This window comes from Pan paniscus, chromosome 15 (assembly GCF_029289425.2).
Source record: "Pan paniscus chromosome 15, NHGRI_mPanPan1-v2.0_pri, whole genome shotgun sequence".
Classification (NCBI taxonomy): Eukaryota; Metazoa; Chordata; class Mammalia; order Primates; family Hominidae; genus Pan; species Pan paniscus.
This window is the reverse complement of record NC_073264.2, coordinates 29,848,749-29,862,969: the sequence shown is the minus strand read 5'-3', so window position 1 is coordinate 29,862,969 and position 14,221 is coordinate 29,848,749.

The window sequence follows — 14,221 nt, the reverse complement described above, 5'->3', positions numbered from 1 at the left end:
TTTAAACCAACAAGGATTAAAAGGGACAAAGAGGGACATTACATAATGATAAAGTGCTCAATACAACAAGAAGACTTAACTATCCTAAATATATATGCACTTAACATTGAAGCACACAGATTTATAAAATAAGTTCTTAGAGAACTACAAGGAAACTTAGATAACCACACAGTAAGAGTGGAAAACTTCAACATCCCACTGACAGTGTTAGACAGAACACCAAGGCAGAGAAGTAACAAAGATATTTGGGATCTAAACTCTACACTGGACCAAATGAACCTAACAGACACTTACAGAATACTCCACCCAACAATAACAGAATATATGTTCTTCTCATCTGCACATGGCACATTCTCTAAGATCAACCACATACTTGATCATAAAGCAATCCTCAACAAATTCAAAAGAACTGAAATCATACCAAACACACACTCATGTAACAGCACAAGAAAAATAGAAATAAATACCAAAAATATCTCTCAAAAACATACAATTACATGAAAGTTAAACAACCTGTTCCTGAATGACTTTTGGGTTAGGGATGAAATTAGGCAGCAATCTAAATATTCTTTGAAACTAATGAAAACAAAGATAAAACATACCAGAACCTGAGACACACCTACAGCAATGTTATGAGTAGTTTGTAGCACTAAATGCCTACATCAAGAAGTTAGATCTCAAAGAAACAAGTTTACATCACACATTGAGGAACTAGAAAAAAAAGAGCAAAACAACCCCAAAGCTAGCAGAAGACAAGGAATAACCAAAGTCAGAGATGAACTGAACAATATTGAGAAAAAAATCCATACAAAAGAGCAGTGAAACCAAAAGTTGGTTTATTAAAGAATAAATATGATTGATAGATGTCTAGCTAGAATAACAAAGAAAAAAAGAGAGAAGATCCAAATAAACACAACCAGAAATGACAAAGGTAACATTACCACTGACCCCAGAGAAATACAAAAAAAATATCCTCACAGATAATGAACACCTCTATGTACACAAACTGGAAAACTTAGAAGAAATAGATAAATTCCTAGAAACATACAACCTCCCAAGGTTGAACCAGGAAGAAGTTGAAATCCTGAATAGACCGATAAGAGTTCTAAAACTGAATCACTAATAAAACACCTACCAACCAGAAAAAGCCCTGTACCAGATGCATCACTTCCAAATTCTACTGGATGGATAAAGAAAAGCTGGTACCAATGCTATTGATATTATTTCAAAATATTGAAGAAGAGGAACTCATATGATGAGGCCAGCATTATTCTGATACCACAACCTGGCAGAAACACAGTGAATAAAAGAAAGCTTCATGCCAATATCCCTGATTAACATAGACCCAAAAATTTTCAACAAAATGCCAGCAAATTGATTCCAGCAGCACATCAAAAAGCTAATCCTCCACAATCAAGTAGGCTTGATTCCTTGAATGCAAGATTAGTGCAAATCAATAAATATAATTCCTTATATAAACAGAACTAAAAACAAAAACAACATGATCATCTCAATAAATGCAGAAAAGGCTATCAATATAATTCAACATCCCTTCATGTTAAAAACCCAACAGACTAGGCATTAAAAGAATATACCCCAAAATAATAAGAGCCATCTCTCACAAGCCTACAGCCAACATCATACTGAACAGGCAAAAGCTTGAACAATTCCCCTTGAGGACCAGAACAAGATGAGGATGCCCTTTCTCACTACTCCTATCAGCAGAGTATTGGAAGTCCTGGCCAGAGCAATCAGACAAGGGAAAGAAATAAAAGACACCCAAACAGGAAAGGAGGAAGTCAAACTATTTGTCTTCACAGGTGATATGATTGTATACCTCGAAAACCACATAGTTTCTGCATAAGTCGCTTTGAACTGGTAAACAACTTCAGTAATGTTTCAGGGTATAAAATCAATGTGCAGAAATCAGTAGCATTTCTATAAGCCAATAATGTCTAAGCTGAGAGTCAAATCAAGAATGTAATCCCATTCACAATAGCCACAAAAAGAATAAAATGACTAGGATTACAGCAAACCAGGGAGGTGAAAGATCTCTACAACAAGAATTACAAAACGCTGCTGACAAAAATCAGAGATGACACAAACGAATGGATAAACTTTCCACACTCATGGATAGGAATAATCAATATTGTTAAAATGACAATATGGCCCAAAGCAATTTATAGATTCAATGCTGTTCCTATTAAACTGTCAATGTCATTTTTCACAGAATTAGAAAAAAACTATTCTAAAATTCATATGAAACCAGAAAAGAGCCCAAGTAGCCAAAACAATCCTAAGCAAAAATAATAAACCTGGAGGCAAAACACTACCTGACTTCAAAATATACTACAAGGCTACAGTAACCAAAACAGCATGGTACTGGTACACAAACAAACATATAGACCAATGGAACAGAGTAGATAACTCAGAAGTAAGATTACACACCTACAACCACTTGATCTTTGAAAAAGTCAAACAATAGCAACCAATGAAGAAAGGACTTCAAATTCAATAAATGGTGCTGGGATAACTGGCTACTCATGTAGAAGATTGAAGCTGGGCTCCTTCCTTATGCCATATACAGAAATCAACTAAAGATGGATTAAAGACTTAAACATAAAACCCAAAACTATAAAATTCCCAAAAGAAAACACAGGAAATACCATTCTGGACATAGGCTATGGCAAAGATTACATGATGAAGATGCCAAGAAGCAGTTGCAACCAAAACAAAAAATGACAAATGAAACGTAATTAAACTAAAGTGTTTCTGCACAGCAAAATAAACTATCATCAGAATAAACAAACTACAGAATGGGAGAAAATATTTGCAAACTATGCATCTGACAAAGGTCTAATATCCAGAATCTATAATAAACAAATCAACAAGCAAACAACAAATAACCCCATGAACGCATGGGCAAAGGAAATGAGCAGACACTTCTCAAAAGAAGACAAACAAGCAACCAACAAACATGAAAAAATGCTCATCATGATTAATCATCAGAAAAATGCAATTCAAAATAACAATGAGATACCATCTCACACCAGGCTATTATTAAAAAGTCAAAAAGTAACAGATGTTGGCAAAGTACGGGAGAAAAGGGAATGCTTATACACTGTTGGTAGGAATGTAAATTAGCTTAGCTCCTGTGGAAAGGAGTTTGAAGATTTCTCAAAGAACTTAGAACTACCATTCAACCCAGCAATCTCATTGCTAGGTATATACCCAAAGGCATATAAGTCATTCTACCAAAAAGACACATGCACACGTATATTCATCAAAGCACTGTTCACAATAGCAAAGAAATGGAATCATCCTAGATGTGCATCAACTGTGGACTGAATGGAAAGATGGTACATATACACCGTATAATACTACACAGCTATATAAAAGAATGAAATCATGTCCTTTTCAGCAACATGGATGTAGCTAGAGGGCATTATCCTAAATGAATTAATACAGGAACAGAAAACCAAACACCACATATTCTCACACTTATATGTGGGAGTTAAACATTGAGTACACATGGACACAAAGAGAGGAATGAGAGATACTAGCGCCTACTTGAGGGCGGAGTCTGTGAGAAGAGTGAAGATTGAAAAAATACCTATTGGGTACTATGCTCACTACCTGTGTGACGAAATCATTTGCACATCAGACCTCAGTGACACGCAATTTACCCACAGAACAAACTTGTATATGTACACCCTGTACTTAAAATAGAAATTGAAAAAAAATTGTTATGTTTTTATGTCCAATTTTGTCTGGTTAAAAAAAAACTCACACACGTGTTTTCCTTCATTTTAGAAAAACTAAATACAATTAGATTGTTAACTGTTCTTTTATTTATTTTTCTAAGATTCTGTGATGGGTATTTTTTGGTCTAATGGATTAATCTAACGATCGTTAATATTTGGTCAGTTTTGTAGGTTTTATCTATTTTTGCATTTAAATGACACCCTTTTCTTCTTCAGTAAAACAAATTATAATCTTTTACTTTTTAACAATTCAAAATGTTTGTATGAGTGTAGCCAACTGAAAACTAGTTTACCAGAAACGTTGGGTGTTTTTATATTTTATCCAGTATTTTTGGTAAATGAAATAAAGACATTTAAAATTATTTGATCTGCCATGTTGCTGGAAGTGGAAGTTCCACTTCTTTTTTCCTTTTAATTTAAAAAAGTTTATTTAATTTCGAAAGCAAAGCTTCTGTTTGATGGAGAGTGGAGAATGATTTGTGGTGTTAGATTAATACCCTATTATCTGGTACTTCTCAGAGCTACCAATAAATTTGTAAGATGCAGCTTATTATTTCTTTTTCAACTTCAAAAACTATATTATATTGGTCTTATTTTATTTTCTTTGCATACTGTGTAGATTACATGGGACAAACAATATTATTTCCATTTGGCCAAGGAGGAAGCTGATGCAGAATAAGAGGCTTTGCTTAAAGTTCCTTAACAAACCTAAAAATAAATTTGGGATTTAAATACAGTCCTCCTGCATCTCAGCAAAGTGTGTATCCTATTAATATTATCTAAAATGCCAATTCGGGAATGGCATACATATACTGGATTTTTAAATGCTCTACTCATTTGAACTATGTGACCACAGAAGAATAATGGTGAAATAAAAAGAAAACTTGATGCAATTACTAAAAATATTTTTATCATAATTTTTGTTCAAATCCTTAAAATATATTCTTAGTGGGCAGCATTGAGGATCCAGTTATTTTATTTTTATTTTTTGCTAATCTCTGCCTTTTTTTCTATCTCTTTGTTTTTTCCCTAGATTCATTCCACAGTGCTCAAGCCATCTAATTCTTAAAAGAGTAAGGGATATAACTCCTACTTAACTGAGGAAAAGGAAGCCATTCCATCTTAGTTTCTCTGCACCTTTACTTATCCCTCTTCTTTTTCTTTTCTTTAACAGAACAATATACTTTTGTTACAAGATTAAAATTCCCAACCATCCTATTTATCTAGTTACTGCAAATAATTTGCCACTTCAGTTGTCCCCATCCTGCCTTGGAATACTGCCATCCACAAATTCTTTTCTTTCCCATATGCTCAATTCTTGTGTATCCTAAAAAATTCCCTAAAACCAGCTTTTTTCTCAAACTACCATCCCATACATTTTCTTTACTTTACTATCAAAATGTCAAGGGTAGGCCATTCTCTTGCATTTTTTTCATATACATGCCCTTAAATTTAATTCCTTAAATTAAGTATTCTGAGTCATAGAACTCTTCTAGCTTTTAATAAATTAATAAATTAGCCCTAGGAAAATGAAAATGCCTACAACATTTTTCATAACATTTCAGGGCATTAGATATAACAAACTCATCATTGACCCTGGAAAGAAGGTGCTTTCAAGTATTCTGAAAATAATTGCCCCGATGTGTGATGTTCCCCTTCCTGTGTCCATGTGTTCTCATTGTTCAATTCCCACCTATGAGTGAGAACATGTGATGTTTGGTTTTTTGTCCTTGCGATAGTTTGCTGAGAATGAATGTTAAATGAAGAGTTACTGGGTGCAGCACACCAACATGGCACATGTATACATATGTAACTAACCTGCACGTTGTGCACATGTACCCTAAAACTTAAAGTATAATAAAAAAATAATTGCCTATAGGACTTACTAAAGTATAGACCAATGTCTTATCCTAGAGCTTTTTTTTAACAGGCTTTTATGGGAGACACCTTGAGAATTAATTTTTTTAGCAAGTGTCTCTGATGTGATAGACAGAATTCTATAGCTATCTCCCCTGCTCCAAGTTTCCTATGCCCTGTTTATTCAATTAAACACTAACCTACGAACTACTGTGAAGACACTCTGCAGATAGAAGCATGGTTACTAGTCAGCCAAACCTAAATTTTTTTTTGTTTCCTTCCTTCTTTCCTTCCTTCCTTCCTTCCTTCCTTCCTTCCTTCCTTCCTTCCTTCCTTCCTTCCTTCTTCCTTCCTTCCTTCCGTCTCTCTTTCTCTCTTTTTGACACAGGGTCTTGCTCTGTCACCCAGGCTGGAGTGCAGTGCCACAACCATGGCTTACTGCATCCTCAACCTTCTGGGCTCAAACGATCCTCCCATCTCAACCTCCCAAGTAACTGGAACTACAGGCACATACCAACATCCCTGGCTAATTAAAAAAACTGTAGATAGGTGGTCTCACTCTGTTGCCCAGACTGGTCTTGAACTCCTGGGCTCAAGCAATTCTCCCATCTGGGCCTCTCAAAATGCTGGAATTAGGAGTCTCAGCCACTGCACCCAGCCAGCTGCTGTTAAAATAAAGATAACATGTCAGATTATTGGAGTGAGCCTAATGTAATCACATGAGCCTTTAAAAGCAGAAAAGGAAAGCAGAAGAGTCAGTTAGCGAGTTGGGGCAGAGGAATAAGGGAAAGAGATCCAAAAGAAGGAGGAATGGAGAGAAATTCCTATAGTAAGAAGGCTTTGATGTGCCTTGCTGGTTGTAAGTGGAGAGCCATGTGAAAGGACTAGAGAAGGTCTTTAGGAGCTAATGACAGCCCCTAACTGACAGCTGGGAAGAAAATGGTGTCCTCATTCCTACAGCTGTAAGAAAATGAATTTGACCAATATCCTGAATAAACTTGGAAGTGGCTTCTTTGCGAGAACCTCCAATAAGCAATGCAATCCTGTTGACACCTATATTTTAGCCTGATGAGACGTGTGTCAGATTTCTGACCACTCGAAACTATGAAGTAATAAATTTGTGCTGTTATAAACTGCTAAGTTTGTAACAATTTATTACAATAGCAATAGAAAATCAATACGCTTGATGATTCATTTTCATGTAATCCACAGCTCTCTCCTGAACGATTCTTGTACTAAAGTTAAGGACTCCTGTCTTATATTTAAATCTTAGTCCTCATATATGCCAAGCAGATTTTGACAAAAAATGATGAATGATCTCCAGATTTCTAAGACCAGTAACTTTTTCTTTATTTCTTAGCTTTCATCCTTTTAATTTTTCTTCAATATTTGATATTTTAGATTTTTTTCTTTATCGAAATTCCTTTCTGCATTGACTGTACCACCATTAAAATTTTGATTTTTTTTCTTAGTTCTCCTTTCTATTTCCTCATACTCTGTATAGTCCTCAAATGGAGATTTCTCAAGGCATTTTCATGGCCATTTGCACTCAATTCTGAATTACATAATCAACCCATGGCTTTATATATCACATGATGTGTGAGAAAGAGAGTGATGTAGTATACCATGCATGAACTTTAAAGCCAGATGGAACTTACTTTGAGTCTAAGCTCCATGGTTTACACTGCATTAGTTGACTGTCATTAAATTATGCTGCATAAGAAACAACTTCCAAGTCTTAGAGAGTTGCAACACTAAAGTTTTATTTCCTTGCTCATATATATTTTTTCATGTCAAGTGTAGTCCGCTTTGTTTTACATGTCTTTATTTTAGATCCAGGCTGAAGGAGCAAACCTTGTTTCCTGGAAAAATGAAAAGGACAATGTCATATCCATGTGATGGTTCTTGAAGTTTCTGATTGGATATAGCATACATAAATGTCTAGAGGAAGTCATATAGACAAGCATGATATCAGTGATCTGGTGAACTATATTCCTTCACCTGGGAGGCACAGAGAGCCATATGGCAAGGGACAGAGACATATACTATTTCTACTGGGAAAGAGACACAAACTTGGGAGAAATAATACAATCTATCTTTAAAAAATGCTTTTATAACAGTAATAACTTAATTGTACATTTTCTTAGATCCATTTTACTAATTGATAAATGGAAGAGAGCAATATTTATTCCACAGGTTGTTTTTAAGATTAAATGAGTACATGTATTTTAAAAACTTGCCCCAGCATCTGATACATTGTAGATGTTTAATAAATACGGTTAATTCCATTCTCCTTTTTCTAATTACTCTAAATAATTTTTTGAGCTCTAGGAACCAGATATTTCGTTGTTTAAGGACCATTTTGCCCAGTGCTTCTAACACATCATACTCCACAAGTCCTTAATTTTTCATTATTGTCCCTGAAAAACATACTTTCCTCCTGTACTTTTGACCTTTGAAAAGTAACTGATTCATCAGCCACCTAGGAATGAAAACTATAATTTTTATTCCTCAACCATTGTTTCCAACCAATATGTTAATAGGTCCTGTTAACAGGCTTTTTTAGTACTCATTCTAATTGCTTCGAACATAATTCAAGAGCCTGTTATGTTTTCTTTGTGATATTTAAAAATCCTCTTGAGAACTAACATAATGACTAATTATAAAATTTGTAATTTATAATTAGCAGAAAAAATTATTTATCTAAAACTTCCCTGCCCCTTTTTTTTGCATGAGCTGCTTCAATAGACTTTGAGCATTTTTTTGGAAATTTGTGTTTTATTTTTGCTACTTCATTGCAGCAAATTAGCCATAGTGTTTCCATTCTTTGGGTTGATTACTTTTTAAAAAAGAAATAATAATATTTTAAAGTCACATATTAAGTATATCTCATATAACAAGAAATTGATAAACATTGGAGTGGTTGTTTCACTTTCATCACATTTTCAATCCAGTGCCTTGATGTTTCAACTTCTCTTTATGTGGGTTCAGTTCAACTGAAGCTAGTTTTCAGTATGTTTCAAAATTCAGACACTGAGCACTTCTTTAATGACCAACATTTTTTATGAAAATGGATAGGATTTCCCTTAAGTACAGTTTGTTATCTTCTCAATTGTTGTAACTTACGTCTACGTTTGTCTATAGTAGCTACATGATCAATGCATCTAATTTGTATCATAACTCCTTTGGTTAAAGAATTTTGGCAATTCCAAAATGAACATGCACATATGCTTTTGTTTGCAGACTGACAAATCTAAAAAATCTAAAAACTAAAAACTGATAAATCTAAAAATCTAAAAACTGATAAAAATAGCTAATGAACTTTATTTATAGAATCTATTATTATTACATCTATTATTTCATGTACATGGTACTGAATGATATAGCAGATAATTCCTGAAATGGAGTACATGAAGAATTCATTTGATTGACCCATATAAAAATCTGTATATTAAGAAAGGGGATAAAGATAGCATATGAATTAAAACATCTACAAGAGATAGATCCCACTTTGTTGTTTAGAATAGTAGTCTCTAATTATGGAAAAGACAGAAATTTACTTCATATCTACTGTTCTGATGCAATAGTTAGAACAAAACAGGTAGGACAAAATGACTGCAAAAAAACCTCATCTTTGGTGAAAAAAGTTTGCAAAGGCTGTTGAAATATTCCAGCGCAACACAAATTACTGTATATTTTGTAAGAAATCAGTAAAATCTAGCTTTTTTTGGTGGGGAGTTGGGAAAGTAAAGTGATTTGGTGCCTTGATTATTTGTTGGAATTAGTCATTAAGTGAACTGGTTACTTGGTAAACTATATTTTGTTATGCCTCCAAAAGTGACCTTTAACAAGATATATTTCAGAGAATTAGTTTGTTCTCTGAATTGACCATCATGTGTTTAATCTCTTGCTCATCACATTTATTCTAATTAGTATTGCTACTTTCCATTTATAAACACTTAATCGGCCCACTGTCATCTCTAAAATACTTGTAAATGACATTCAAATTCTTATAGAGTATAAACCAAATCTCCCATCCACTCATAGCTTCATACATAGTGTGTGTTTTGCTACACCCTGCTCTTACCAATACCATGGCACCATCAGACACTTACCAGCACCATACATTATTTTCCAAGCCAGGAAGTAAATTGATAGATGCTCTTCCTATCATATACCAATCCAGTCCAGTTCAAATGTTCTGTCTTAAATAGGCTTTTCCTTATCTTCATAATAAAACTAATAACTTCTTTTTACTTATGGCCATAGTTGATTTGTTTTGTAATATATCAAAGGCACAATATGAGAGAATAATAGGACAAAGGAAGACTAAGACTGCTCTGGTCAAGCTCCAAAAGTTGCTAGTGCTTAGAAGAGACTATCACAAGGCTTGGATGAAGCTATCAACAGATTAGTGAGCTGCTTTTCCAGAAATAAATTTTTTTAAATAAAAGTTTATCCAGAATTAATCTGATTGCATGTAACTGACTTATACAAAATGATTTCATAAGCAGCTGATGTTTTGTAAATCAGAAATCAATTTATTTTCATAGGTAATTAAATACTTGGCTCAAAAATGCACGGCAGCACTTAGCATTCAGGATTTGGCACATCATCCTAAGGAGAATGTCTGCTTTAGTGTTGCTACATGAAGGCAGGGACTATGTGTGTAATATTCACTAGATGTCCCAGAGATGAACACAATACCTTGCATAGAGCAAGTGCTCAAAAATATTTGTTTAATCAATTAATAAATAAAAAGGATTAAAAAGGCATTACTATGGCCCTGTGCAAACCAAAAGCCAATTTTTTGCTATATACGGTGGTGAGAGTTTGAGAATAAAGGGATTGAAAATTATCAAGGTTGCTGCTGTTTCCTCCTCTTCCTCCTTCTTCTTTTCCTTCTTCTTTTTATTTCTTCTTCTCCTTCCCTCCCCCTTCTCCTCCTTTCCTTCCTCTTCCTACTCTTTCTTCTCCCCATTTTTCTCTTTCTCCTTCTTCTCCTCTTCCTTTTCCTCCCTTTTCCCCTCATCCTCCCACTCCTCCTCCTGCTCATCATACTTCCCCTTCTCCTTTTTTATTTCAAAATATGGCAAGTAGATAAATTACAGTGCTCCACAATAGAAATATTTCTTCCTTAAAAACTATACTTGGTTGCCTAGAATTATAACTTCTTGTTCTCCATGATAAAGATAAACACTGGCATACATTTGGTCCTTGCCCATGTCTATTTTCTTGGGTTACATATAAACCACTAGTCAATTATTATTCCTTCAATATAAATGATGGCTTACAATAAAGAAGAAAAATCTAAGTATGCTACAATTTCCTTAGATCAGAAATGACAAATTGGTAGCCCTAACCATGCCGTACATGTTGTCTGAGTGTGTTTTTTTTCCTATGTTTGATTTGATCTGCAATGTGTCTTCAAAAGCAATATATATTGGGAGTCACCATGTTAAACTGAACTTCAAGCTGTTTTATGTTTATTGTTTTATATTATATATTATATTATATATTATTTAATATATAATATGTTGTATGTTATATAATATGAAATTATATAATAAACTATTATATAATATATAATTAATAATAATTATATATTATTTTGCATGTTGGACCTCATTGTTTTGAGGTTGTGATCATATGTCTCAATCATTATGTTGCAGGCATATCTTCCTGGAAATACACTTACATATTAATCATCTGAAAGCTAGCATATGACAATGATGGGAAGCTTTCTTACCCATCCTATGTCCCTGTGAAAAAATACTAATAACAATTGCAATTATACATTTGTTGCCTTATATTTGTCTGTAAGATAAATGATGATAAGACTGTATTTTTAAGTTAGAAAATAAGCTATTTGAAAGTGAGGATATATCTTTATTATATTTTTATTACAGAATATCTAGCACAGTGATGTTAGAGAGTAACAACAAAATAAATGTGTGTTGATTTTTTTGAATTTAAAATACCACAAAAAGACATAACCATTGGACTGTAGATTCTGAATTAGAAATGTAAATATAACATTTGTCTGAAGAGAACACAGTAGGTATAGAATATCTTACATAAACAAAATTACAATCAAGTGTTTCTAAGTATTGTTTACACATCAATGACTTAATAAGCAAATATTTACTGGCACTGTATTAGTCCATTCTCATATGCTTAATAAAGACATACCCAAGACTGGGTAACTTAAAAAGAAAAAAAGGTTTAATGGACTCACAGTTCCACATGGCTGGGAAGGCCTCACGATTATGGCAGAAGGCAAAGGAAGAGCAAAGGCACATCTTTCATGGTGGCAGAAAAGAGAGCATGTGCAGGAGAACTTCCTTTTATAAAACCATCAGATCTCTTGAGACTTATTCACTATCATAAGAATAGCATGGGAAAAACCCAAATCCATGATTCAATTATCTCCCACCAGATCCCCCCCCCCCATGATACGTGGGTATCATGGGAGTTAAAATTCAAGATGATATTTGGGTGAAGACACAGCCAAAACAAATCATTCTGCCCCTGCCCGCTCCCAAATCTCATGTCTTCACATTTAAAAACCAATCATGCCTTCCCAACAGTCCCCCAAAGTTTTAACTCATTTCAGCATTAACTTAAAAGTCCACAGTGCAAAGTCTAATCTGAGACAAGGCAAGACCCTTCTGCCTATGAGCCTGTAAAATCAAAAGCAAGCTAGTTACTTCCTAGATACAATGGGAGTACAGGGATTGGGTAAATACACCTGTTCCAAATGGGCAAAATTGGCCAAACAAAGGGGCTACAGGCCTCAGGCAAGTCAGAAATCCAGCAGGGCAATCAAATCCTGAGGCTCCAAAATGATCTCCTTTGACTCCATTTCTCACATTCAGGTCACACTGATACAAGAGGTAGGTTCACATGGTCTTGAGCAGCTCTGCTCCTCTGGCTTTGCAGGGTACAGCCCCTCTCCTGACTGCTTTCATGAGCTGGCATTGAGTATCTGTGGCTTTTCCAGGTGCATGGTGCAAGCTGTTGGTGGATCTACCATTACAGAATCAAGAACTGTGGCCCTCTTCTCATAGCTCTACTAGGCAGTAACCCAGTGGGACTCTGTGTTGGGGCTCCAACCCCACATTTCCCTTATGCACAGCCCTAGCAGAGGTTTTCCATGAGAGCTCCACCCCTGCAGCACACTTCTGCCTGGGCATCCAGGCATTTCCATACATCCTCTGAAATCTAGGTGGAGGTTCCCGAACCTCAAATCTTGACTTCTGTGCACCCACAGGCTCACCACCATGTGAAGGCCACCAATACTTGTGGCTTGCGCCCTTTGAAGTAATGGCCTGAGCTGTACATTGGCCCCTTTTAGCCATAACTGGGGTTTGGGGCAACAAGTCCCTAGACTACACAAAGCACTAAGGGCCTGGGCCCAGCCCACAATACCATTTTTAACTTCTAGGCTTCCCAGCTTGTGATAGGAGGGGATGCCATGAAGACCTCTGACATGCCCTGGAGACATTTTTCCCATTGTCTTGAAGTTTAATATTGGGCTCCTCATTACTTATGCAAATTCTTGCAGCTAGTTTGAATTTCTCCTCCAAAAATGGGTTTTTCTTTTCCATCACATTGTCAGGCTGCAAATTTTCTGAACTGTTAAGCTCTGCTTCCCTTTTAAACATAAGTTCCAATTCCAAACCATATCCTTCAGAATGAATAAAACTGAAAGCTTTGAAGAGCACCTAAGTCATCTGTTGAATGCTTTGCTGCTTAGAAATTTCTTCCACCAGATACCCTAAATAATCTTTCTCAAGTTCAAAGTTCCACAGATTTCTAGGGCAGGGGTAAAATGCTGCCAGTCTCTTTGCTAAAGCATAGCAAGAACCACCTTTGCTCCAGTTCCCAGTAAGTTCTTCATCTCCATCTAATACAATCTCAGCCTAGACTTTTTAGTCCATATCACTATCAGCCTTTTGGTCAAAACCATGCAACGAGTCTCTAGCAAGTTCCAAGCTTTCTCACATCTTCCTGTCTTCTGAGTCCTCTAAGTGTCTAGGAAGTTTCAAACTTTCCCACATTTTCCTATCTTCTTCTCAGCCCTCCAAACTTTTTCATCCTCTACCTGTTACCCAGTTCAAAAGTCACTTCCCCATTTTGGGGCATCTTTACAGCAGTGCCCCACTCCCAGTACGAATTTACTGTAATAGTCCATTCTCACATTACCAATAATTTAAAAAGGAAAGAGAGTTTTAATGGACTTACAGTTCCACATGGCTGGTGAGACCTTACAATCCAATCATGGGGAAAGGCAAATGAGGGGCAAAGTCACGTTTTCTATGATGGCAGGCAAGAAAGCATGTGCAGGGGAACTGCCCCTTATAAAACCATCTGATCTCATGAGATTTATTCACTACCATGAGAACAGCATGGGAAAAACACACCCCCCATGATTTAATTACTTCCCACTGGGTCCCTCCCATGACACATGGGGATTATGGGAGCTACATTTCCAAATGAGATTTGGAGTGGGGACATGACCAAACCATATCAAGCACCCAGTATGGATATGCTTTGTTGAAGGAACCAGGGATAGAGTGGTAAATAAAAGAATAAAA